Raw genomic sequence first — 23,312 nt, 5'->3', positions numbered from 1 at the left:
GGTGCGATGAACTGAGAGAATAGCACTGAAACACATATGCTACCATATGTAAAACAGATAACTAATGGCAAATGGCTGTATAACAGAGGGAGCGCAACGTGGTATTCTGTGACAACATTGAGGGATGGGGTGCAGTAGCCAGTGGGAGCAAGTTTCAAGAGAGGGGACATATGTATACTTATGGCTGATTCACGCTGTTTATGGCAGAAACCAACACTACATTGTAAAGCAATTATCCTCCAATTAAAAATAAATTTTAAAAGACCAAACTAGAAGATCCTGTGTTTGAAAAACAAGATATACTAAATGAATATGTCAGTCTTTAAAGGCACTAATTGATTCTTACGGAATTTGGATAAATTTAATCTATATACCTTCTTTGTTACAGTGACATCCGGTATTTGAATTTACTTTGCATATTTCTGATTTAACCTGATTTGATTTTTTTCCCCCCTAAATCTCAACATATGTATTACATTCTTTGGTATGTCTTTAATCTTAGATTCACAAACACGTGGCTATTAACTGGCCTTTGGTGTTTGGGGAGGAAATATTTAAATAGATTTTATTTTTAAAGTGGTCCAATAGTTCATCTCCAAAATGTATAGCCTATATTTTAGGTTCGTTATAAACTTGGCCTTTGTAAAGAGGAAAAAAAAAATGCTCTGGTTATTCATCTTTTCAATTGAGTTCTTGTTTAGAAAAAAAAAGGAGGAAGCGGTAACTACTTAAGGACAAGAAGTACTTTCAAACACACACACGCACACTCACACACAGCATCCATGAAATTTAGAATTGGTTAACCTACATTTTACTTGAGCATGTTGGCTGACTTCAGACTCCTAGTTCTAAAAAGTAAACATTTACATTTAAGATGTTAGCTCCTCCAAGAACAGCGCTTTCCCTCCCTTCCTCTTTAATTCCACCTTAACGCATCTGCAAAGACGAGAGGAAACCAGCCCACATTTCGGCCCCTCCTACTGAGGATAAGACTTGAACTTCTCTGTGGTCCCGGGCTAAGAAAGGATCCTGACAGAAAGCTAGAGGCGTAAAGGAGCCCGAAGGATCTCACTGTGACTCTGGGAACTGTAAGCGATCTATTTACTCTCCCCTACCCCCACCTCCGCTGGCTCCAGGTCTCCCACTCTCGCTAACCTTTGGTTTCTACCTGGCTTGGAAGGAAGAAGGGACGGAGGGGAGACCAGGAGTCACCGCTCTCTCGAAAGTCTGCATGTCCTCTGCCTTTTGCAATGAGACACAGATCGGGGACCTCAATTTCCTTCTAACAAATGCCAGTTTGCTTTCCGGGGTCTAGATGCACTGTGGAGTCCGAGATAAGGCGTTTCCTTCATTTACAGCCCGGAAAGAAAGCTAACGTTCAGAACAGCAGCGAGGTGGCTCTAGTTAGAGCTCCACGTGAGGCCACCCGGTGGTGGACAATACCCATACTCCAGCAACCTGCTGTTTGACAGCCCTGAGGATCTTTAGCGAAGGAATTTATCGACTCATTTAAGGTTTAATTAAAAAACGGTCATTTCGGCGATTTATGCAAAGCGTACCTGGGTATTATGTGTAGCAGTGTTATGCGAAAAGACAGACAACATTAAAAAACTAGTTGTAGAATGACTGGTCTTCTGATTCGTCCTTTTAAGTTATTGGACATGCCAGGAGGGCAGAGCTTGAAACTAGATGTGGAAAAGATTTGCTCAAATAAGAAAGTTAAGTTTTGAGTGTGAACACTATTTTGGTAATTTCGTATTGAAAGCATTTGTTAAAAATTAAAAAGGCCACCTGGATTTGAAATGATAGTGGGTTAGCTTATTTAAGTCTCCTATATTGAACTCGTTTTAGTCTTAGAAATGACCTCAAAAAGTAAAACAAGACATGGTCTCCAGGTTGGTTGATGACATAAGCACTCATTCATCTAAGGGAGATGGAGGGTACTGGAGGCAGACCATTTGGATGTATTTCAGTTTCAAGCTATGATATTTGCATGCATAACCTTTTGAATTCAAGGGGAATTTCTGTTTTGTTTTATTTCTGTTTGTTGCACAAATTTGAAATTGTGGCCTAAGAGATGTTTGCAGGGAAGAGTAATGAAACAAATCTTGCTTAAGAGTTTTAAAATTATATTCCAGATATCTCTAGACCTTGCCGATCAAGTGGAGTATTGGGATTAACCAACAGATATTTGATTCTTTCATTGCGCAAAGAAAGAGTTAAATTGTCATTTAAGCAATAATTGTGAAATGCACAGAGAAGTGTTTAATCTGCATTTGCTCAAAACTGCTTTACAAACTTCCTGTAGGGGAAGCACATTTCATGGGACAAGAAACTAAGAAATCTATTTAATAATTTTCTTTTTCTCAATTAAACATGAATGAAAAATATCTCAAAAGTGACTTGCAATGTTAATTTTTTTTTACATTTTACATTTATCAGTTTCTTGCTAACAGTACCTGATAAAGTTCATCCCACAGAGGTAATTTGCCTGTGTTTTTAACCCATCAGTATCATTCCTAGTGTCTGCTTAGAAAGCAAAGTCATAAAAACCAAATCATTTGCATATTAAAAAATATGTTCCAGGAATAAAAAAGAGGAAGACAGAATTAGCTGTGGTTCCTTTTCCTCTCTTATGCCTTTTATTTACCATTAGTTTTTTTCTTCCTCTTGCTTGCAGAGTTAAGCTTTAGTCATTCTCAACTTCTTTTTATTTTCACAGACCCTTTTACAAATCTTATGAAAACTATAGACCTCTTCCCCGAATAATGACATATGCTCCTCTAAAATGCACAAAGTTTTAAACACTTTTAGGAATTTCAGATTCTCCAAATGATTCATGTCATATGAAAGCATAGTATTTCTTAGAATTTTGGAGTTTTCTGACAGTATAAAATAATTAGCAAATTATTTCACTTATAAGTAAAGAACTGCCTTATAGTGAATATTGTTTTTATTCAGTTAGTGTTTCAGAACTCTAAATAATTGGTGTAATGGAAAAACTACTTGCCTGGAAATCAAATGACCTATATTCTAGACTCCACCCCAATAGTAATTAGCTGTACAATCTTAAGCTTGCCATTTTTCTGTAACATCTGATATTTCTTATCGCCAAATGCAATCAGTAAAACATGATAGGGAAGTAAGATACATGTTATTTTTTTAGTAGATTGTAGGATGTCTATATTTGCTACTTTTGCTCCAAAATTCTTAGTGACATTTCCCAGCATAATTATGTTTTATCATATTCTTATTTATTACAAAGGTAATTCATGCTTATTGGTTAAATCTTGTCAAATATAGAAATTGCAAAGAAGAAAAGGATAACTGCACATGTAGTCCCCCTAAGGGGTAGCTACTTTTACAATATCATTTATTCAATCAGAAATATTTATTGAGTAACTAGCATGCATCAGCACAGAGACAAGGGATTCAAGTCTATACGTCTCTTTATATTTCTAGACATTTTTCTATAATACATTCATTCATATGTAGGTTTCACGAAGTTGTGATCACACTTGTTGTGATAAACTGAGGCATATTAAAATGTTTTGAGTTTATTTGAAGAAAAAGTGATTGGCCTGAGGCCGTGCCCAACCAGAAGTGGTTGGGAGTGCTTCACTGACACTATATGGGGTCGAGATTTTATAGAGGAAAAGCAGAAGCAGAGTAAGGAGTTGGTTGGCTACAGCTTAAAGTTTAGTTGGCTATTTCTGAATGATTGTCCTTAGTTTCCGATTTTGTAACTTTGAGGTATTTACCGGCTTAGATTTTGGTTTGCTGATGCAGGTTGTGGTGGCATTAGGGTCACCTTAGTCTAATGACCTCCATGTTTAATCAATTTAATGCACTGTTCATGCTGTTTTGTAACATGCTTCTCCTCAATCATGAAATTTTCTCTCAAGACATTTTTATAGTCTTTAGTTTTCCTTTACTATTCATTCATATAATAAACAAATATTACTAAGCCCTCCTATGTGTCAGGCACTCTGCAAGCAATGGCGATCTAGCCATGAGCCAGAGAGTATGGTTCTAAGATCTAATTTTTTGTCGGTGGACATTCTGTGTTGGCTGATTACAAATTGCTAGATCTTTACATGGATTAAAATTTTCTGCTGTTCTGACTAGTGTTTCACTTAGGACCTCTTAATACAAATGTTTATTTCATTTGGATAGATTTTTAAAAATTTGTTTGTTTATTTATTTTCGGTTGTGCTGTGTTTTCATTGCTGTGTGCCAGCTTTCTCTAGTTGCGGCGAGCAGGGACTGCTCTTCGTGCAGCGTTTGGGCTTCTCATTGGCCTGGCTTCTCCTGTTGTGGCGCATAGGCTCTGGTGCATGAGGGCTCAGTAGTTGCTGCACTGGGGCTTCAGCAGTCTTGGCGCACCGGCTTAGTTGCTCCATGGCTTGTGGAATCTTCTGAAAGGAATCGAACCAGTCTCCCCTGCGTTGGTAGTGGATTCTTATCTCCTGTGCCACCAGGGAAGTCCTGGATAGATTCTTAAAATCTATTTTTCAAGTTCTATTAAAAGTTCTCCTAAGTACAGGTGAGATCGTTAAGTCAAATGCTTTATCAAAATGTTCTTTAGTCAACTGTAAAAGGTTAATAATGATATTTATTGAGTATCTAGAGGATTTAAAAAATATTCAGCAAAATATTGTGGAGTGCTAGTTATTATTTTTGCCATTTTTCTGTTGATAAATATTGTATCCATGTATAAATAGAATGAGTATAATTTACCTAAGCCAACATGATGTTAACGTTCAAACAGAACAAATAATAGCAAATCAAAAAACTGAGACAATAGTTATATGAAAATGGTATCTTGTTTAAATTTGCATTTCTTTCAGAAATAAAGATGAACAGTTTTCATGACAGCCTCTTCTGTGTGTTTATGAACTGCCTCTTTTAATGTGATTTTTAAATCTTTTTTTTCAGTTTTAATTTCTAATATGGTAAATATCAATGGATATAACTTGTATAATCAAAGGCCCTTTCGGGTCCTCAATAATTTTGAAGAGTGTTAGGGGTCTTAACATTAGAGGCCAGATTTTGAAATGGAAATAGAAATTCGGTAAACATTGCTTTTTTCGAGTTTAGAGGATTGTTCATATTGTTTCCTGATAACTTTTCTTAAAAAGTGGGTGAGATGCATAGAAAAATGAAAGCAAGTTATTTTTATTCTCACAGACCGTCATTTTCTACAAAATCAGGGAAGTAGAAGACGTTTCCGAGAAGAGGGCCAAAACTTCTGTTGAATCTCCCACAGTTTTAGGAACGTCCAGACTTGCTTAATGCAGAGAAGAGGGAGACAGTACTAAGGGTTACAGATGATTCTTTCTAAAGGCTTTGTAAGAAAAATGGTGTCCATGTTTGTCAAGAATCAACTTAGAGACAATGAATTTAAGCTTTAGCCATTCATCTTCTACTCCTTGGCCACTAGGGCAGTGACAGTTGGGAGAACCAAAGAGTTGGTTCTGGAGTTCTTTCCAAAGAAAGCAGTACAACAGAGCCGATTTTGTTGCTGTCTTTTGATACCACCACACGCCTGAGAAAAAGAGATGCGCCCACATTTGACTACCCTTGCCAGTGTGTGATTCTCACTTTTTTTTGGATTCTCTTTGATTCCTGGTCCACCCTTAGAACATTCTTTGAAAATAAAATTTATTTCTCCATCATACAAATGTAAAATAAGCTTAAATAAGTCAGTGCTCTCCATAAGCCCATTTATGACGCTGTACCACCAGTTTGATTGCTTATTGAATGAGTTGCAATAGCTTTAGTGAAACTCAGCAATTGTCTGTAAGTGATCCCTGTCAAAGTTTAATAACCACTGAGTCAAAGATGAAGAACTGAGATCACGTTGCACTCATTTCCCTCCTTTCCCTTTTTACAGGGAGGAGGGTGCACTTGTAAATCAACTGCTCCCTTTTCCTTAATCTTCCTCATTTGCTTGACTTCTGAAGTTCGCAGGGAAGTTTATGCATTTTAGGTAATAGTCTATTTTGAGTTAGAAAACAAATATCCATAATATGTGTGATTTCAGTCTTCCGTAATATGAAAAACTCATTTTTATAATACTGAGCTTTGTTTTTCATTTTATTTAATTTACAGTCTGTTTTCTGATTACCTAGTTTGAAACAAAATATCCGAGGGACAATAATACCTTTTTTTGCATAGCGTTTTGTAGTTTATAAAGAAAGAGATTGCTTAAGAACTTTGTTCACATAATAACCATGTAAGTTAGCAGAGCAGATATTCACATTTTACAAATGTGAAAGAGGTGTTGTTGGACAGTTAAATACCGTAAGTCCCTTATATAGAAACCCTCAATTTGTAAACTTTCAAAGATGCGAACATATGTCGCAGCCCCTGTATGCCAGCTGTTATACCACACTACTGTACATTTTAAAGTACTATACTGTAAGATTTAAAATGTTTTCTTTATTTTTTGTGTTAGTTTTTTTATGTGTATATTATTTGTGTGACAAATATTATTAGTATAAACCCGTTACAGTACAGTACTATACAGTCGCTTGTGTTAATTGGGTACCTAGGCTAACTTTGTTGGACTTATGAATACGCTCTTGGAACAGAACTAGTTCATATGTTGGGGACTTGCTCTAGCTTATTTAGTATCCAAGTCTTATGATTTTCATTTTAATGTATTTTGTATGCTTCAATTGACTAATTGATTGGTTTATATTTCCAGTTTTGATGCATGTTATTTAAGACTGTCAACCTCTTCCTCTCTGTGTTAACATTAGAAAAAATGATAGGGGAAGAACTAGAAAGTATACATCCCAACAGTTCCCCTATTAACTATTCTGTTCTTATAATGGGATAACTGACATAATAGAGGAAGTTGCATAAACGTTTAAGAATGATTGAAGAAGTAGTATATGATTTATTTATTTGTTGAATCAGCTCCTTTTTAATAAAAAAAGTTTTTTTTCTTTTTTCCCCCATTTAATTAATTAATTTATTTTTGCCTGAGGCACTGCGGGGCATGTGGAATCTTATTTTCCTGACTAGGGATTGAACTTGCACCCCTTGGATTGGAAGCACAGAGTCTTAACTACTAGACTGCCAGGGAAGTCTCAAGAAGTATTATGTAATTTAGAATTTCTTACTTTGTAACTATTTAGCACTGTATAGAGATAGATGCTACTTTAAGAAAATAAGGTATATGAAGTTTAATCCAAAAATACAAAATAGACATATTATGAGTTGTACAAAAAAGACTAATTCTACCGAAGGTTTTATTTTTATTTGGTATAGCACATTCTTTTCGGAGAAGGCAATGGCAACCCACTCCAGTACTCTTGCCTGGAAAATCCCATGGACAGAGGGGCCTGGTAGGCTGCAGTCCATGGGGTCGCTAAGAGTCGGACACGACTGAGCGACTTCACTTTCACTTTTCACTCTCACGCATTGGAGAAGGAAATGGCAACCCACTCCAGTGTTCTTGCCTTGAGAATCCCAGGGACAGGGGAGCCTGGTGGGCTGCCGTCTATGGGGTCACACAGGGTTGGACACGACTAACGCGACTTAGCAGCAGCAGCAGCAGCACATTCTTTTAGAATATTCTGAGTACAACCTGCAGAGCTTATGGTTCTTTTGGCCTCATTAATATTAGTGGACAGTTTAAAGCATTTGTATCAAAATAGTTACTCTGGATTTATCATTTGTATGAAAAACTCATCATTATTTTACCTTTCCAAACTACTCAGTAGCTTACCTAAACTAGATATTTTTTTTTTCTGGAGTAAAAATCAATTTTAGTTACAGAGTGACTTGTTACACACACATATATAAAACTCCTTCATAAATAATACACAGTAGGTCATGTTTGACTGCTGATGAAACTGTGCCACTTGACACATTAGGTCAGAAGGTAGCTTCTGAATTTTGGTCTGTAAACTGACACACTTCCTATTTGCCCCATACTTTTATGTCCACAGCTTCAACAAGATGAGTGCTGTACCTCAGCAGTAAATTGAGACGTTAGACTCTTTATGTATTTTTGCGAGATTCTTGCATCTGTAATTGTAGAAAAGACAGTGTCTGCCTGGAATTGTTTAAGGGGAGATAACTGGTGTCTGTAAGTTTTCTTCAGCCTCTTCTTGGCATGCTGGATCTTAATTCCCCAATCAGGAATTGAACTGATGCCTTCAGCAGTGGAAGTGTGGAGTCTTAACCACTGGAACGCTAGAATTGTCCCCAGGCTCTCATTTTTTATTTCTTGAAACAAAAAGGTAGTCCATTTTGTGGTCTTTTTATATGTAGTTGATGCAATATTATGTGAGTAGTAAGAAAAGTGCATGTGTGTACACGTGCTCAGTTGCGTCCAATTCTTTGCAACCCCATGGACTGTAGCCCTCCAGGTTCCTCTGTCCATGGAATTTTCCAGGCAAGAATACTGGAGGGAGTTGCCATTTCCTTCTCCAGGGGTTCTTCCCAACCCAGGGATCAAACTCATGTCTCTTGTGTCTCCTGCATTGACAGGCAGATTCTTTACCACTAGCGCCACCTGTCCAGTAAGGAAAGTAATTTAGAGCAAAAGTAAGAATTTCTAGAAGAACATCCTGGGGGAAAGTATCTAAAGATGCATATGGTTTTGAGGACATACTAGATTCCTGCATTTGTAATTAAGATTTCTTAATATCCATCAATCCCTGTTATTATCTACCTCAAACAGGTATCAACTTCCTTTCCATGCAACTGTCATGAAGAAGTAGCAGACGAGTTTAAAATTGGTGGAGGTTATATGAACTGAGATCTCAAAGAGACACTGCTAGGGCATTTCTGGAGTTCATGGAATAGTTTTCAAGATCATTGCTTTCAGTGTGCAATGGGAATTCATGTTCAAATGTAACTTCAGAATATCATTATATCATTGATAAGTGTCTCAACATATTTTAGGATGATTTCTCACAGCAAGAATTCTAATTTAAAAAGACTTCTTAATTAAAAATTTAGTTGCAAAACATTAAGATGTGTGGTACTTATTTTTTGAGGCAGTGACAGCCAGGGGCTTATAATCAAAATATATAAAAGTTCACAATGTTTATATGAGATTTTTTCTTATTTTTATCACTAATGACCCCTCTGTTATCAGTGAAAAGCAATAAAAGAACCTGTTTTGTGAGACTCATTCAGTGTTTGCAGGAAATCTTACTGTCTGCTTGAATTATGTGTTACATTGATAAATTGGTTGATTAATACCTTATAAGCTATTGTCACAATGAAAAGAGCACTCTTGTAGAAATTATAATTTTCTGTGAAGAAAATAATTTCTAGATACTGTTCATGAATATGATTTGATCCCTGGGTTGGGAAAATCCCCTGGAGGAGGGCATGGCAACCCACTCCAGTATTCTTCCCTGGAGAATTCCAGGGAAGAGCTGAAGTCTGGTGGGCTACAGCCCATGGGATGGCAAAAAGTTGGACAGAACTGAAGTGACTTAGCACACACACACACTCATTAATATATGTAACATGCCTAAGAAAAGAGTAGGAAACATATACCTTTTTAAAATTCTTCAAAGAAGAAGTGTTAGAGAAAGCATCTTAGTCTGTACTCACTTTTTCACTTAAGAATTTTACCTGCTGGGTCAAGAAAAAAAAGGCAGATGCTAGTATTATCCAAGAATGTTTGATCTCTGGGCTATGCACATTTTTTCCTTCACGAATTCAGTATGTTTTAATTAATACTAACTACATGCTAGGCATTGTGCTACATTTACGACATACCTGAATAAAGAGTTAATTCCTTCTCGGAGGAGAGAGAGAATAATTAAGCAAATAATAAACAAATAATAAGAGGAGCAAATGGACTTTATTAGTACAGGATAACCTGGGGAGGTGAAGGAAAGGTTTCCTGGGGAGGTAAAATTTAAACTGGGATGTGAGGGTTGAGAAGCCAGGCATGAAAGGGGAAGGGATTGAGGGTGGTGAAGCTTAGATGGGAGCTCCAGACAGAGAACAGCATTTGCAAATAAGCTTGCAAAGGAACAGTCAAGAAATCTGATGGAAAATCAGTAGTTAGGATGATGTCATGGAACCAAAGAAGCCAAGTGGTTCCAGAAAAACAGGATAGGAAAGTTGACAACTGCATTTGAAAACTTGGAAGTCATTAGTGGTCTTAATAAGAGCAGTTCCAGTGGAGTGGTGGGGATTCAATACCATGGCAGAGGGGATGGGAGGTGAGGACTCTGAGGACATGGAGAGATACACCGTGAGCAAATGGCCCTTTCAAGTAGTCTGTCCGTGAAACACAGCATAAAAATGGAGACATACTCTTGGCAGAAACTTGAGGAGTTATGCTGGGGCATCTTTGGTACTGACATGGTCAGAGTGTAGAAGTGGGAGTCTGTCTTTCGAGACAGCCCAGACGTGTTCACTGCTGGAGGAAGGGAGTGGAAACACACCCAGGGAGAAGGCAATCTTCGGCACCGGAAAACAGGTCGGAAGGGATTGTTTTCAGCTTTATTTGGTAATTTATGGATATTTTAATAGTAACCATAATTGTTTTTCTAGTCGTTAAAGCAAGGGGTGTATTCCTACTATTTTTTTAAAAGTGGAAACATGAAAGGAAAAGGAATGTGACGTCGGGGGAGACTAACAAAGTTTGCCAATCAGATGATCTAGTAGAAAGTGAAGTTTGATAACTTAGAAAAGAACAGCATGGCTATTAGAAGGAAGTACCTGAGGAAGATAGAGGGATTTTGTGTCTAGAAGCCACCCATGGGTAACAGCAGGAGGAGGAACTCTGCCTCCTTCACAACAGGGAGAAGGAGAACCTGAATGCCTGGAGTTTGCAGAGTCGCTGGTGGGAAGATGGGGAACTTCCGCCTTCTGCCTTCTGTTTTTTCAGTGAAGGGAAGTGAGGTCACAGCCAAGAGTGAGGGTGGGGTCAGGTGAGAGGCTTGAAGGAGAGAAGAAAGTCTTTCTAGTGTTGGCATACAAGGGCACCAGAACAATTTAGAAAGATGCTGTGTAGTCTTGAGAGCCTCTCTGAGACCTGAGAAAGTGAACCTAAGGTTAAAAACCAGTCTGCCAGGTTTGGTGATTTTTCTCCAGCTATGTTTAAATGCTAGGAGCAAACCTAGAGAAGCCAGAATGGCCTTAAGTTTTTCTGGAGAGGTTTGCTTTGTTTTGTTTCAGTGGGAGTGAAAGAAATCTAGAAAGAGTGAAATCTTTAAAGAGTGACAGAAAATCTAGCAATCCTTAAAATAAACCACCAAATACACAAAGCAAACAAAACAAAACACCTGAAACAAAAATACTTAGAAATTCATGAGCTTGTAGAATACATATCCTTTTTTCTAGGGTAATTATTAACTAGTAGGGAGTAGTCACAAATTAGCTTGATTTCCAGCATCTGATTGGCAAGGATTGAGTCTTTGTTCTTTCAAACTCTTGGATTCTGGGCCTAGCCAACTGGTAGGCCTGGTTCTGTACTTCAGTGACTCTCAGTGCCTTTACCTATTTCCAGGAGCCATCCTGCTGGGCTCTTTTTCCTTCCTAGTTGATAGATTAAGTTCTAAATGTTTAACCGTTGCCTTGTCTACCTTTCTTGGATGTCTAGCTGGGTTCTTGCGTATGGTTTATATATCACTCCTCAACTCCTGCAAGCTCCTAAGGCTACCTCAGTGCTCCCTAGAAGACAGTGGTTATAAACTTGGAACCATTACAGCTGTGCAATATAATGAGAGCTGAAACATTTAGTGATTGCAATCCACCATTGAAAAGAAGGGTCTTTCCATGTACAGACTGCTATATTTAGAATGGATAACCAACAAGGATCTCCTGGACAGCACAGGGAACTCTGCTCGATGTTATGAGGCAGCCTGGATGGGATGGGAGTTGGAGGAGAATGGATACATGTATATATATGGCTGAGTCCCTCCGCTGTTCACTGAGAACTATCACAACGTTGTTCATCAGCTATACCCCAATATGAAATAAAAAGTTTTATAAAGGTTATTAAAAAAAAACTGACTCTTATATTTCCTCAAAGTTTAAAAAATCTTGTTTTTATAAATTTTTGATTCAATAGCCATTTTTCATAACTACTTTTATTGAAGTTCTCTAATTTTATACTGTTGAAGGCCAGGTGCTTCCATGAATGGAAGCAGTGAATCTGTGTGTGTCAGGCTGGGCAGGGAGGTACGGAGACGAAGCTCTTTGTGATCAGATGAACTTGAGTTTGCTTCTGGCTCGAATGTTTCTCAGACGCACTGCCTGGCACCCAGGAGATGCCTGTCTGTCCTCCTTCCTTCCCTATTTCAATGACACATGTCTAACATGTATTGGAAAGTCATCCCGGACTTTCTTCCTGGTGCTGCCCATATTTCCTTAGGCTGTGGTATAGTTATCAAACTTCTTCCTGTCCGAAATGAAGGGAAGAGAGTAACTTTGCTTTTGGTAATTTTGCATTTTCACAAACCCACTGAGGCTTTATATCGCAGATGAGCAGAAGCTCAACTGAAATATTCTTATCGGTTTTATTAATGTTCTTGTCTCTGTTCTCTGCTGTCGATCAAAGGTTGAGGAAATGTAAATTTCATAATTTGGAGCAAATGAGTATTTCTAGTTCATTTCAACCTCTGCTTATTATGTGTGTGTGTGTTAGTCGCTCAGTCATGTCTGACTCTTTGTGATCCCGTGGACAGCAGCCCTCCAGTCTCCTCTGTCCATGGGCTTTTTCAAGCAAGAATACTGGAGGGGGTTGCCATTTCCTTCTCCATGTACTTATTATATGTAACCCCTAAATATTCAGGTTGGGTTTACATGTTTATTACAGTGCTATCAGAGGTAGTAGAAAAGCAATTTAGTTTTCTATTGTTTTACCCCTTATAGTTCTGTAAATTCTTCTGTCTTCAAAAATTTTACATTGAATTTTAGAATTACATGGGTGTACTCCACAGAGGTAGTGAGAGAAAATGCAAGCTTTCAAAGCATACATAAATACCATTTAAGAGGTTTACTACACTGCATCGATTCCATGTATTTCAATATAATTGGTTTCCTTTGTAACCCAGTGTTTTTAAGAAATTTTCAGTGTCAGACTATATCATGGGGTCTGTAGGCTTTGCCAGACTGCCAGAGATCCAAGACACAAAACATATTAAGGGCCCCTGAGAATTCCTCCTTTGTCGCACACTTTCTATGAATAGAGTTCTTAATCCTGCAAAAGACTAAATTTCTGGATTATTTCAAAAGTGAATTGTCATTCACAGTGTCTAGAAGCCCCTTCTAAAACTTTTTACAACCTGAAAACAGAATGATGAACTTGAATTCATATTAAATGTTACACAATCCAGGATTTGTAGAACGCTCATGTCATGGTTCGTGGTTTAGCTTCCCAGTAGCCCATGAGATGAGTGGGTATACTATGCTTCTGATCTTCCACAACTCCGGCTATTTTTTCTTTCATTTTTTTCCACTTCAAGATCATAGTCAGCGTGACAATTATGAGATCAACCTCAGTGGCTGCTTTAAATAGTTACAGTGTGAGTTGAAAAGTAAAACTTCTCCAGAATGTTATAACTCATCCAGTAATAAAATGGCTTTCATGAAACACTGAAGCCAGCATGACGGTTTTCCTGGGGGTTTTCCCTGGACTGTTTTCTTTAGAAAAAGATATGGCTTTCCCTGCTGTGGCAATCTTGAATACGTCATAAAAAGAGGCAGCAATTAAAGAGGGAGTGGAGCCCTCACCAAAACACAGATAAACCGTAGGGGGACATATTTACAAACTGTCTGGTCTGGAGAGAGAAAATTGTAGAAATAAATGCACTTTTCAAAACCCATTCCTTTCCCTGGCATTTTGTGCCACATTGTTAGGTATAGTTAAGAAGCGTTAATACTGATTCCTCTCCATGATCCGTTTCTTTTAAATAAAAGATGGAACATTTTCTGAAAATGAGCATAATGTAGTTTGTTCAGTGTCAGTGAGACATTATTCCATAGTGGTCTGTGTGGGGAAGAAAATTTTTTAAAACTTCTCTTTTCACGTTTTATTTTTGGAGTATAATTGCTTTACAATATGATATTAGTTTCTGTTGTACATCAAAGTGAATCAGCTATATGTATACAGGTATTTCTTCCCTCTTAAGCTTCCTTCCCGTCCTCCACCTCCCCTCACCCCACAGCTTAAGATTGTTACAGAGTACTGAGTTGAGCTCTCTGCTATACAGCAGGGTCGCATTAGCTATCTATTTTACCCATGGTAGTGTATATATATATATATGGAGAAGGAAATGGCAACCCACTCCAGTGTTCTTGCCTGGAGAATCCCAGGGATGGCGGAGCCTGGTCGGCTGCCGTCTATGGGGTCACACAGAGTCGGACACGACTGAAGCGACTTAGCAGCAGCAGCAGCAGCAGTGTATATATGGTGGAGAAGGAAATGGCAACCCACTCCAGTGTTCTGGCCTGGAGAATCCCAGGGAAGGGGGAGCCTGGTGGGCTTCCGTCTATGGGGTCACACAGAGTCGGACACAACTGAAGTGATGTAGCAGCAGTGTATATATGGCAGTGCCACTCTCAATGCATCCCATCCTCCCCTTCCCTTTCTGTGTCCACACACATCTGATGTCTACATCCGAGTCTCTATTCCTGACGTGCAAATAGATTGACCTGTACAATTTTTCTAGATTCTATATATATATATATATATATATATATATATGATATTTTTGTCTTTCAGACTTACTTCACTCTGTATGATAGACTCTAGGTCCATTGTGAGAAGAGGACTTTTTAACAAACCATCCTTGTAGGATTTGTAGGTCAGCATCTAATAACTATGATTCAAATCTAAAAAAGTATAGAAGATGAAAATGACTCTTTTTAAGCTTTACTTGACCAATCACAGAGAGAAACTCAGTTATTCCTTTCCTTCAGATTCATATCTTAAGCCTGCTTCACACCACCAAAAAATAGCTTAGTAACTTGAAATAGTGGTCAAACTAAGTTATATACAAATGCTCTTTTAATTTTGGCTCTGTTACCTTTTTAGCCTGTGTGTTTTGGCGGGGTGGAGGGAGAGGAGAGAAAGGGTGTAAAGGAAGGGCCCCAGCTTGAGAGTGCAAGATGAGTTCAGCTGTTTCCCTAACTGGGTGAACTCTAGGTTTGTTTACATCTTTAGACCTCAGCTTACAAATGTGTACAAGGTCTGTCTAGGTGGTGATTATGACTGCTTCTTTTTTGTGATCTTAAAATAGAGCCTGAGTGGCTCCTTATTTTTTGCCACCAAAGTGGTGAAACAGTGGAAAAATAACAGCAAACTGTGAGGAGACATTATTGCTTTTTTGTAATGCAGCGTGTGAAACTGGGCTAGCCAGTTTTCTGGTCCTTAAAATAGTTTTGTACTTCCCAATCATGAAGGGGTAAAATAAACTACATTATGCATTGTGTCTGACTTAAGTACACTGTGTGTGTGTGTGTGTGTGTGTGTGTGTGTGTGTGTGTGTGTGTGTGTGTGTCTACGCGCGCATGCGCACATGTGCACGTATGGGGTGTGCTTTCAAAATAACCAGATGAGGGAGGCTGCTCTATCTAAACAATGCTGTGCTCTCTCTTCTTTATCTCCTCACGGTCCTAGTTTAGGTGGCTATTTTATGACATCTGGACCTCTCTGCTGGTTTCTCCTCCCTTCTCAAATGCCACCTTTTTCCATTAATAATTGTATGCTTATTTGTTTATCTGTTGCATTTATATTACTGAACTGTGATGCTGACTAATTTGTGCCCCTCCCCATTCACCACCCCCGACCCTGAGAATGTGACTGCTTTTGGAGATCAGGTCTTTAAAGAGATGACGGAGTTAAACGAGGCCCTCAGGATGGGCCATCATCATACTGACTGGTGTTATTATAAGAAGGGGCTTCCCTGGTGACTCAGATGGTAAAGAATCTGCATGCAACGCAAGAGACCTGGATTTGATCCCTACGTCGGGAAGATCCCCTGGAGAAGGGTATGGCAACCCACTCCAGTATTCTTGCCTGGAGAAATCCATGGACAGAGGAGCCTCGTGGACTATGGTTCATGGGGTGGCAAAGATTTGGACGCTCAAAGAGACACCAGGGGAACATGGGTACAGAGGAAAGACCATGTGTGGATTCAGGGAGAAGATGGCATTTTCAAACCAAGAAGAAAGGCATCGGAAGAAGCCAAACATGGGACTTCCCTGGTGGTACAGTGGTTAAGAATTCACCTTCCAATGCAGGGGACATGGGTTCAATCCCTCGTTAGTGAGCTAAGACCCCACATGCTGTGGGGAAGGTAAATCTGTGTACTGCAAGTATTGATCCCTTGAGGTCTAGAGCCCCTGTGCCACAAGAGAAGCCAGAGCTACAGCTAGAGACTTTCACATACTGCAACTAAGACACAGCACAGCCATAAACCCCCACACCTGCTGGGCGTTTTGATCTGTCTTCTGGCCTCTAAAACTGTCAGAACATAAATCTCTGTTGTTTAAGCCATGTAGGTTGTGGTGTTTTATTCCAGTAGCCCTAGCAAACGAATACAAAGTGTCACTTCCACTGTGTCCCCCTTCTCTGCCTGTGCTGTGGGTTCTTCTGTAGAATGGCAGAATGATGTGGAAAGAGAATTTGGTATGAGTTAGAGGGTCAGGATTCTAGAGCCAGCTCAACATTTGTCAGCCGGATGAGCTGGGAAACATTTCTTAGTCTTTCTGGAAGTCAGTATTCTCTTGTACAGTATACGGGGGCCCATCTGCCTCTGTTTGAGTTGTCAGTGATTTTTAAACTGATTTTAAACACTCACCCTTTATTTCTAAAATGGCAATAGCAATCCCTCTCTTATGAAGACAAAACAAGATGATATATATAAATCACTTAGCACAGCATCACTGGCATCTAGCAAATGCTTAATGTGAACTTTGAAGATTAAGTATTTAAATTAGTAATTGCTGAGATATTTTCCAGCTTGTCATTCCAGGTTCTATAATTAGGTTCTACTTCTCCTTAACTGTTACTCAGTGCAGAACCTTATCTATGGTTTAATCAGTTTTCCCCTGTACTCCATACAAATTCCCAAGTTTGTTCATTCATCATTTAATAAATATTAGTTGGGTGATCACTTGAGGTCCAACAAAAATACAGGGAGAAGGAGACAGAATTTCCCTCTTATTGCTCACAGCTTGAGGAGACATACCCTCTAAATCATGGTTGTAGAGTACATAATGCTGTGGTAAGAGATATCTAGGAAAAATACGGGGCCCTAGCCACGTAGATAAAAGAGACAGTTTACTTCAGAGCGTGAGTTCATGCAGAATCCTGAAGGACAGGCAGAGACTATGCTGTACTGAAGGCATGTGGGGGAGGGGGTCACTGGTAGTCCAGTGGTTAAAACTCTGTGCTTACACTGCCAAGAGCCCGGGTTTGATTCCCTGATCCAGGAACTAAGATCTCACAGACTGTGCATGGCAAGGCCAAGAAGGTATGTGGGGAGGGTGGGAAGGTTTTGGGTGGCATTTTGGGGTCGCTGGGTGGCACTGATGAGAGCCTGAGATGCGATGGGCATCTCCACTGTGGCTGTAGCTTGCTATTCATGACCTTTTCCCACAGCACAGGTTTTCATCTGCCCTTTCTAGACATCTGCGCCCTTTCCTGGTTTCAAATATCAGCTCAGTTTTCTGCTTTCTCCAGCAAGCCTTGTCTGTTTTAAACCACATGAATCTTTCTCTGTTCTGAAACTCCAGATTTTCCATATAAACTTGTCTGAATAAGCAATGAACTTTCAATAATACAATTTTGAGGACAAAGAAGCAGTGTCAGTGGTCTAGGAATAAAAACAGAGTGGAAAAATTCAATTCAAAAGGAGTGGTGTGGGTGAACATCAGTGAGGGAGCAGGCATCTCACTGCAGGGCTCAAGAGGCACAAAACAAACTCTTGGTTTCCTGGCTTGAGAAATAGACCCAGTTCATTAATCTGCCTTTGTATATGATGGCTTTTCTATTTCCTTGGAAGTGAAGAGTTGTTTAAACAGATTTTGTGCGCGCATGTGTGTGTTTATTTATTTAATTTTGGGTTGCACTGTGTCTTCGTTGCTGCACAGGCTTTCTCTTGTTGAGGGTGCAGGGGATACTGTCTACTGTGGTGCGAGGGCTTCTTGGTGGCTTCTCTCGTTGCAGAGCACAGGCTCTAGGCGTATGGACTTCAGTAGTTGTGGTGCATGAGCTTAGTTGTTCTAGCACATGTGGAATCTCCCTGGACCAGGAATTGAACCTGTATTCCCTGCATTGGCTGGCAGACTGTTATCCAACGTACCATCAGGGAAGTCCTTGTATTAAAATTAGGTTCAGCCTAAGAGACAGGCTTCCCAGGTGGCTCAGTGGTAAGGAATCTGCCTGCCAATGCAAGCAATACAGGAGACACAGGTTTGATCCCTGGGTTGGGAAGATCACTGGAGAAGGAAATGGTAACCCTCTCCAGTATTCTTGTCTGGAAAATCCCACGGACAGAGAAGTCTGGTGGGCTACATTCCATAGAGTTGCAAAGAACTGGACATGACTTAGTGGCTTAGCACACACACACAGCCTGAGAGACAGTTCTAATTTAAAGCAGCTCATTTACTTAATTCTTATTGTTTCTTCATTCTTCTGTGCTTGTTGGTGGTGTCTAACTCTTTCTTTAGCCTAGGTTTTAGAAAAGCAACAGCAAAATAACTTAAGGATTTAAAACTTTACTGATGTCTTAGTAACTGTGTGTGTGTGTATTTATATTTATGGATGATGATGCAAACAGTAATGAACTACCCTTAGTGCTTTTAGAACATGTTTCTATATCCAGAATAATGGAGAAAGCTTTGAATTTGGAAGCAGATAAATTAGAGTTATATATATATATATGCACATACATATATATGTATGCCTCTGCTGCTGCTGCTAAGTTGCTTCAGTCATGTCCGACTCTGTGTAACCCCTAGACCCCGTCCCTGGGATTCTCCAGGCAAGAACACTGGAGTGGGTTGCCATTTCCTTCTCCAATGAAAGTGAAAAGTGAAAGTGAAGTCGCATATACATACATATAATTTAATGAATCAGAAATAGCAGTACTTTTTAATCTCCATCAAACCTCATTGTTGAGTATGACAAATACACAGTCTTTATAGAAAAGATGTTCATCAAATTTGCCTACCTGAGTTTCTTAGAAATCTTCATAGAGCCAAATAAATCTCAGGAATTTGGGAGAAAGCATCAGTTTCATAACTAATAATAACAAATGATAATTTTGTATACTTATGACCTCCTAGGTACTGTGCTTAATTATTAACATACATTTCTTCAGTTCATCCTCCCATTGCCTCTGTGAGGTGTGGGAACCATTTCTCCCATGTTACAGATAAAAAGACTACTATAATTGTGTGGAGGCTCCACAAACTGCACCCATATAGGACAGTAAACTTAGTCAATATTGTGTGTGTTCTGAAGACTCTACCCGCTGTCTGCTCCCCAACTCTGTCCCCCTCATCAGATATATTTAGTCTCTAAGACACAACAATTTTGAAATTAGACCAATTAATAGGCCCTACCGTGGTCTTTAAGTGTTCACATGAAAGGGAAAGTCACATGTCTCTCACTTTAAATGAAACACTAGAAATAAGGTTAAGCTTAGTGAGGAAGGCATGTTGAAAGTTGAGATGGGCCAGAAGCTAGGCCTCTTGTGCCAGAGTTAGCTTAAGTTGTGAAATGCACAGGAAAAGTTCTTGAAGAAATTAAAAATGCTACTCTAGTGAGCATATGAATGACAAGAAAGCAAAACAGCCAACAGCCTTACTGCTGATATGGAGAAAGTTTCAGTGGTCTGGATGAAAGATCCAGTTAACTACAAAATTTAATTCAACCAAAGCCTAATGGTGAGCAGCACTCTAACTCTCTTCAGTTTTATGAGGATTGAGAGAGGTGAGGACACTGCAGAAGAAAAGTTTGACTCTAACAGAGCTTGGTTCTTGAGGTTTCAGTAAAGAAGACATGTGCAAGGTGAAGCAGCAAGTACTCATGTAGAAGCTACAGTAAATTATCCAAAGGATCTAGCTAAGGTAATCCCTGAAGGTGGCTAAACAACGGATTTTCAGTGGAGATGAAACGACCTTCTATTGGAAGAAGATGCTATTTAGGACTTCAATAGCTAGAGAGGAGAAGTCATTGACTGGCTTTAAAGTTTCAAAGGACAGGCTGATTTTACAGTTAGGGACTAAATGCATCTGGTGATTTTAAGTTGAAGCCAATACTCATTTACCATTCCAAAAATCCTAGGGCCCTTAAGAATCTACTCTGCTGTGCTCTATAAATGGAACAACAAAGCCTGGATGACAGCATATCTGTATACAACATGATTTATTGAATGTTTTAAGCCTACTATTGAGACCTACTTCTCGAAACAAAGTCCTTTCAAAATATTACTACTGTTCATTGACAATGCAGTTATTACCCAAGAGCTTAGATAGATATGAAATTAATGTTGTTTTCATGCCTCTTGACACAACAGCCATTTATTTGATTCAGGTCTTGTTCTTTAAGAAGTAAATTTTATATGGCTATTGCTGCCTCTGATTGGTCTGGGCAAAGTCAGCTGATAACCTGATAAAGGATTCTTCATTCTGGATGCCATGAAGAACATTTGTGATTCATGGAAAGAGGACACAATATCAGCATTCACAGAAGTTTATAAGAAGTTGATTCGAACCCTCAAGGATGACTTTGAGGGGTTCAAGATTTCAGTGGAGTAAATAACTGGTGGAAATGCTAAGGGAACTAGAACTAGAAGGAAGCCTGAAGATGTGACTGAATTGCTACAGTCTGATTGATAAAACTTGAAAGGATGAGGAGTTACTTCTTATGGATGAGCAAAGTGTTTTCTTAAGGTTGAATCTACTGTTGAGGATGCTGTGAAGACTGTTGAAATGACAGTAAAACAATCAAGGTATTACATAAATTTAGTTGATAAAGCAGTAGCAAGGTTTGAGAGGATTGACTCCAATTTTGAAAGAAGTCCTACTCTGGGTAAAATGCTCTCAAATAACATTGCATGCTACAGAGAACTTGTGCCTGTGAGAAAGAATTAATTGATGCAGCAAACTTCACTGTTGTCTCATTGCTACACACACACAAAAGAAATTGCCATAGTCAGCCCAGCCTTCAGAAACCACCATCCTGGTCAGTCAGCAGCCATCAACTTTGAGGTGGGACTCTCCACCAGCAAAAGATTATGACTCAGTAAAGGCAAACTATTCAATATCACGGTAATCAAAGTATGTGCCCCAACCACTAGTGCTGAAGAAGCTGAAGTTGAATGATTGTATGATGACCTACAAGACCTTCTAGAACTAACACCAGAAAAAGATGTCCTTCTAGCTCAATTGGTAAAGAATCCATCTGCAATGTAGGAGACCCTGGTTCGATTCCTGGTTCGGGAGTATCCACTGGAGAAGGGATAGGCTACCCACTCCAGTATTCTTGGGCTTCCCTGTGGCTTAGCTGGGAAAGAATCCACCTGCAATGTGGGAGACCTGGGTTCGATCCCTGGGTTATGAAGATCCCCTGGAGAAGGGAAAGGCTACCCCTCCAGTATTCTGGCCTGGAGAATTCCATGAACTGTGTAGTCCACAGGATCACAAAGAGCTGGGCATGACTGAGTGACTTTCACTGTCATCACAGGGGACTGGAAAGCAAAAGTAGGAAGTCAAGAAACACCTGGAGTAACAGGCAAGTTTGGCCTTGGAGTACAAAATGAATCAGGGCAAAGGCTAACAGAGTTCTGCCAAGAGAATGCACTGGTCATAGCAAACACCCTCTTCCAACAATACAAGAGACAACTCTACACATGGACATCACCAGCTGGTCAATACTGAAATCAGATTTATTATGTTCTTTGCAGACAAAGATGGAAAAGCTCTATACAGTCAGCAAAAACAAGACTGGGAGCTGACTGTGGCTTAGATCATGAACTCCTTATTGCCAAATTCAGACTTAAATTGAAGAAAGTAGGGAAAATCACTAGACCATTCAGGTATGATCTAAATCATATCCCTTATGATTATACAGTGGAAGTGACAAACAGATTCAAGGGATTATATCTGATAGAGTGCCTGAACAACTATGGACAAAGTTTTGTGGCATTGTACAGGAGGCAGGGATCAAGACCATCCCCAAGAAGAAGAAATGCAAAAAGGCAAAATGGTTGTCTGAGGAGGCCTTACAAATAGCTGAGAAAAGGAGAGAAGCTAAAGGCAAAGGAGAAAAGGAAAGATACATCCATCTGAATGCAGAGTTTAAGAATAGCAAGGAGAGATAAGAAAGCCTTTCTCAGTGATCAATGTAAAGAAATAGAGGAAAACAGCAGAATGGAAAAGACTGGAGATCTCTTCAAGAAAATTAGAGTTACCAAAGGAACATTTCATGCAAAGATGGACACAATAAAGGACAAAAATGTTATTGACCTAACAGAAGCAGAAGAAATTAGGAAGAGGTGACAAGAATACACGGAAAAACTATACAAAAAAGGCCTTAATGACAAAGATAGCCATGATGGTGTGATCACTCACCTAGAGCCAGACATTCTGGAATGCAGAGTCAAGTGGGCCTTAGGAAGCATCACTATGAACAAAGCTAGTGGAGGTGATGGAATTCCAGCTGAGCTGTTTCAAATCCTCAGTGATGATGTTGTAAAAGTGCTGCAATCAATATGCCAGCAAATTTGGAAAGCTCAGCAGTGGCCACAGGACTGGGAAAGGTCACTTTTCATTCCAATCCCAAAAAAGGCAATGCCAAAGAATGTTCACCCTACTGCACATTGCACTCATCTCACACGTCAGCAAAATAATGCTCAAAATTCTCCAAGCCAGGCATCAATAGTACATGAAGAGAGAACTTCCAGATGTTCAAGCTGATTTTAGAAAAGCTAGAGGAACCAAAGATCAAATTGCCAACATCCACTGGATCATAGAAAATGCAAGAGAATTCCAGAAAAAAATCTGCTTCACTGACTATGCTAAAGCTTTTGATTGTGTGGATCACAACAAACTGTGGAAAATTCTTCAAGAGATGGAAATATCAGACCACTTTACCTGCCTCCTGAGAAACTTGTATGTAGGTCAAGAAACAACTGTTAGAACCAGACACAGAACAACAGACTTGTTCCAAATTGGGAAAGGAGTATGTCAAGGCTGTATATCGTCACCCTGTTTATTTAACTTATATGCAGAATACCTCATGTGAAATGCTGGGCTGGGTGAAACAATAGCTGGAATCAACATTGCCAAGAGAAATATCAATA

At 39.3% G+C, this 23,312-nt stretch overlaps 1 protein-coding gene across 1 annotated transcript in view; it reads left to right on the top strand.

The window, feature by feature from the left end:
• The first annotated feature begins 963 nt into the window (after positions 1-963).
• Positions 964-23,312, top strand: part of PLA2G4A (phospholipase A2 group IVA) — a 153,232-nt gene continuing 130,883 nt past the window's right edge. The window contains exon 1 of the mRNA XM_055419083.2: positions 964-1,088. The gene's annotated coding sequence lies outside the window, so the exon portion shown is untranslated. The remainder of the gene's footprint in view (positions 1,089-23,312) is intronic.

The sequence above is a fragment of the Moschus berezovskii genome, chromosome 17 (assembly GCF_049115385.1).
Source record: "Moschus berezovskii isolate FMDL1 chromosome 17, NW_MosBer_1.0, whole genome shotgun sequence".
NCBI lineage: Eukaryota > Metazoa > Chordata > Mammalia > Artiodactyla > Moschidae > Moschus > Moschus berezovskii.
Note: the sequence above shows the minus strand (reverse complement) of the source record. Positions and strands in the feature narration are given on the sequence as shown.